Source organism: Lactuca virosa, chromosome 1, assembly GCF_052849685.1.
Source record: "Lactuca virosa cultivar CGN04683 chromosome 1, Lactuca_virosa_CGN04683_v6, whole genome shotgun sequence".
In the NCBI taxonomy this organism is placed as follows: Eukaryota; Viridiplantae; Streptophyta; class Magnoliopsida; order Asterales; family Asteraceae; genus Lactuca; species Lactuca virosa.
Genome location: NC_136426.1, coordinates 73,108,646 through 73,114,082, shown reverse-complemented (window position 1 = coordinate 73,114,082; position 5,437 = coordinate 73,108,646). Strand labels below are relative to the sequence as shown.

Below are 5,437 nucleotides of genomic sequence, written 5' to 3'. Positions count from 1 at the left end.
CCGTCCCTTGGCGCGGGTAAACGGATAATATGTATATATATATATATATATATATATATTAGCCATATCTTGAATTTTAAGAGGTATAAGATGGAAAGCTTTTAATCAATTACGCATAACAAAATTATTAATACTTGCCGAATTTTTTAAGACTTGAAATAAGGAAGGTTATTAAGAAATTTAATTTGGAGCAAAATGACAATTTTAAAATATTAAATTCATCTATATAAATTAATTTATATTTATTAAACTAGACACCAAAAATAAGTAATTTACATCAGATGTATATAAAGACAATATAAATATAAGTTCTAAACATAATTATTTTAATTAAAAGTGGTAATTTTTTCATTACATAATAACTAATAATAATATCTAATAATTATTTCCCCGTAAGAAAAACTATTCAGCAGAAAAACTAATTATTGTCGCTGCTTTGCGCGGACACATCTAATATATATATAGTGAGAGAGAGAGAGAGAAGAGTTATTTGGAAAACAAAAAAACCCTAAAAATAATAAAAATGCATAAAAAAATACCTAGATATTACAAAACTTTTTTATCAAAAAATCGCAGCCTTTTTGACAATTTCGCTGAAAAAAAAATAAAAAATCAAATTTTAAAAAAAAAAAAAAAATTTCAAAAAAATTTTCAGCGATACACAACACTTTAGATCAAGATAAATGTGTAGATGTAGATGATTTCTACTTCTCAGCTCTCCATGACGCCGAGGGTGATATCTTCTCGATCTCCGATGAGAAATATGCCCAGGAACTACAACTTCAAGAGGCTCTAATATCTTCCGTAGCCAAAACAAATGCATCATCGTCATCACAAAAAGTTGCATCATCATCATCGTCATCACAAAAATTTGAATCATCATCATTATCGCAAAACTCGCAGAAAGAGGCCGCATCGTCGTCAGTAATTCTTGAAACTTCCAAACCTCCAAATATGTTAAAGAGGAAGCAACCAATGGAGACATCTGAAGAAGCCCAATTACCCGAGAGCTTTTGTGGCATTTGCATGGACACAAAAGCTCATTCAGAGATGTTTTCAAATTCAAAGGTTTGTGGGCATTTGTTTTGCGTTGATTGCATACGCGAACATGTATCTGTGAAGATTAAAGAAAACATGGCGGAGGTGAAGTGTCCTGACCCAAAATGCAAACAGCTAATAGGACCCGAACTTTGTCGATCCATCGTCCCAAAAGAAGTACTTGAAAGATGGGAGGATGCTTTGTGCGAGTCTTTGATCCTGGCTACTCAGAAATTCTACTGCCCGTTTAAAGATTGCTCAGCCATGTTGGTGGATGATGGTGGAGAAGTTGTGACATCATCAGAATGCCCAAACTGCCACAGATTGTTCTATGCGCAGTGTAAGGTGGCATGGCATACAGGGATGGATTGTCATGAGTTTAAGAGCCTAAAGAAGGATGATAGAAATCCAGAGGATCTAATGTTGATGCAGCTTGCCAAGAACAAACAATGGAAGAGGTGCCCAAGCTGCAATTTTATTGTGGAAAAACGAGACGGCTGCCATCACATTTCTTGCAGGTTAATATTATGACTTGTGCTTTAGGTTGTGATTTTGAAGAAGATTATTTATGTTACTGATCGACTTGTCTCTTTTTGCAGATGTGGACAACATTTTTGTTATGGATGTGGGAAGGAACATGTTGGAAGCTATGCTTGTAATGTTTGATATCAGTGATACTTCTGCTAAGAATTTTGGAGTAAAAGTGATTTATTTATCATTTTAAATCATGGCTAAAGTGATATATTCTATTAGCACATTCTTAGTTTTGATTTAAAATTTTCAATAGTTCTTAAATAATATAAAGGTACGAAGAAAATGTTTATATATATATATATATATATATATATATATATATATTACTATCTTATTAAAAAAATCTTACTATTTTTATAAATAGATTCAATATAATAATAATATTTTTTAAGACGTTCAAGTCTCTAAATACAACCAATCATTAATATAATAATATTATAATATTTATCTTACAAATAATAATGCAATGATACAAGTATTTGATCCACCAACAAAACCTTTGAATTAGTATTCCATTACTTTCAGGATTGAATCGTAACCCCTCATTTTCAGCAACTGAATCAGTACTTTCAGCTTTCAACAATTGAATCGGCCAAACACAGGATATGCATTTTATATAAACTCCGATCTCAGTTTCAAAATTTAGAACCCTCTATCTCTCCAAACTCTCATCTGCGATCTAAAGCATTGTAGCCTCAACACACTACCTCTGAATCGTCTCATTGTTTTGAAAATGAATCGCCATATGTTGTTTGTCCCTTCGTTTCCTTCCCACCTTTAAAACCATAAACCCTAATGTAATTCAGCCTCCACCACATATTACCCCCAAAATCCTATCCATCTCTTTTTAGAACAAGTTCTCCTAATTTCTACCATGACTTTTCTTTCTGTCTAAACGAAATCAGCCGCCACCATACCACTAATACGTTCCACACCATTGAACCCTAACGCCACCACAACCTTTCCATCTCTACCTGCTTCTATGTCACCTTCAACTACTGTGGTGTCATCACCACAACAAAAAACCCACAATCTTCACTCTTTGATTCAAAAAGTGAAACGTGGATTACGACCCCTCCTCTCTCCTCAACCATCGTATTATTGCACTGCCAACACACCACTGTGTCACCACCTCTTCACCGACTTGACTCCTTTAAACCCCACGCCCACCCCCAAACTGTTTTCACCAATCGATTCTTTATAAACCCTTTTCACTCTCACTATAAACGATTAAATAGTACCAGGACCGATTAAAAATAAATTGGTTTTCGACCACAAAATGTGGACACCATCATCGCCCCTTCAACCACAAGTATCGTGGTTAGTGTGCATTGCCTTCTTGGTTCGATATCGTTATTATGTTTAACCATTTGTTGTTTTTTTTTAATCGCTATTTTGAATCCCAGGTATTATATCATATGGTGCGTCATTTTAAATCTTTTCGAATTCTCAGTTCTAATTAAGGTAAACCAAAGGTATCTCTTCATGTTTGTCTTCTGAACTGAAACTTCATTGATCTTGAGTTAACAAACCTTAAAATCTAAACCTTTTTATGCTATATATATATATATATATATATATATATATATATATATATATATATATATATATATATATATCTTTTTTTTTTCTGCTTATATTTATGCACTGGTATGTAATAATGTGCGCAAACCTTGGTGTAGAAAAGTTTTTTCCTATTGTTTCATTTTTAGATAAGTTTGGCAGAGAAAAGTTTTATCTATGGTATGAACATTATATAGCACAGTTATAATGTATGTCTCAATCACAAAGTTTGTTGTCATAGTTCGCAGCTTCACCTGAGAACCGCATATTTTTATAATCTAACATCTTTTGTCCATAGCCATTTGGTTGAAAGTTCATAGTTCGGGTCTGTTTTAATCATATTCAACAACACCAGAAGTGTGACAGTCATACCAAAAGAAACCGGGTTAATCGTTCAACAGGTCTGTTGTAACCTAAACTTTGTTTTAAATGAACATATTTTAAAAAAGGAAAATACTCTTTTATCCTAACATATTTGTTGTTTTCACATTCAGGTTAAGTAATGGAGGTATTGTTGTGAGATCACCAGGAACAAACTCCATGTTTTATATATTGAGACCTGAGATACTTTAAACATTTCTTGAGCATTTTTTTTTCTATTTAGAGTTAATGCATACTTTAACCTCAATCTCCTTAGCTTAACGACTAAAGTCTTCTTTAGTTTTTCTTTATATTTGGACTAAATGGTAAATTTTAACTGTTTAGTAGGATTTAGTTTGTTTGATACATTAAAGAATTAGATGGGGATTTGCTTGTATGAAGTTTTAGACTGTACGGAAGCCAAGGAAACTACATGCAAATATTAAAAGTTGTCAAGGAAACTATATGCCCACTGTTGACATGAATCAATACTTTTGTATTGTTTTTCAGATTTTTTAAGTAGACCAAAAGGGAAAAGTGGTTGCATGGCAGTTTTGTTGGTACTGATAGCTGCTAAGATGTTAAGATAGAGATAGCGTTTGGATTTTTAGTTGTGGTGGCTGGTTTGATTTTATTTATTTTCTATTATTTCACTTATAAACCAAGTATAATAACAATGCGACCTAAGCAATGTTGATTGGTTATGTGTATTAGTCTAATGGTTAATCAACAAAAGACCTGTCAATTAGACCTTATTGAATATGTATGTTACTTACATTACTTAATTTGATAATGATATTTTTTTTTATCTGTATAGGACATCATGATCACAAACACAGTTGCAGTCAAACCGATGCTAAAGATGCCTTTAAATTTCACAGCACCGCAACAGCATGGGAACTAAGCCCCCGTGGCAAAATGGTCAAGTCTAAGTTTTGATCCAAACATAACATTGTAATTCCAATTTATTTCTTAATTGAACATTATATCAGTTCATAAAAAAATATTATACGTTTCATTTTTGTAATAGATTCAGAATGTAAATCAAAATCTTGCAGATTTTTTGGTTTTTGTATTGATGCCGCACCGTGAGGGTTAATATAGTCTCATAAAGAAGATACTTAATTCTAAGTGGGTGGCCACCAGTTAGTACTTGTGTGGAACACTCGATACTTAATTTCCATAAAATTATAACCTAACTAAAAATCATATAATAATGAAGAATTATAACAAACTACCCCAAATTAGACTTGCAAGTGTTGGCAATTTGTGTTATTATTCTGTCTTTTCCAGTCTTGTGATATTTTCAAAGACTTTAACGTGATGTTGACCAAAACCTTTCTTGAGTACAAATAAATAAGAATGTAAATGCAAGCAATAAATTGACTCTAATTTAACAAAAAATATATCACAAATTGAGTATTCCCGCTTCATTATTAAACAATTCATGTTTATGCCCACATAGCAAGCACACTTCTAAATATATTTTATGAAATCGATTAGAAAGGTTTCAGCAAAAACATATCAACATTATAATTTCAATTAAAAAAATCTCAACAAACATAAAAATAAATCCAAAGTTTAACGGAAAAGAAAAAAACGAAATCAAACAAAAAAAAAACGTATCCAATCCATATCCAAAAATAATAATAAATAAATAAATAAACAAATCCTATCCATATATAGCATCTTCCTTTGATTTCAATTTTTTCTTTTCTTTTCTTTTTTATTTTTTTTATTTTTTTTCATCTTTGTACTTTGAAAGTACAATGTCATAATTGTTTTTGTATGTGGATGTGTGACTATGTTTGTAACGGTGTTTGTGATTGTGTATGTGTAAATTTGTTCATGTGACTATGTATGTCACTAAATAGTAAAGACTTTGGTGTCATTGAGTTTGGGAACCCATAAGACCATGAAAACCGAAAACCCCAACGAATCA

General features: G+C 31.8%; 1 long non-coding RNA gene across 1 annotated transcript; it reads left to right on the top strand.

Moving 5' to 3' along the window:
- Positions 1-2,119: 2,119 nt before the first annotated feature.
- LOC145145905 (uncharacterized) lies at positions 2,120-4,564 on the top strand. The gene is made up of 2 exons (XR_013726862.1): positions 2,120-2,892; positions 2,979-4,564. It is a non-coding gene; the product is annotated as an uncharacterized LOC145145905 (long non-coding RNA).
- Positions 4,565-5,437: the final 873 nt, after the last annotated feature.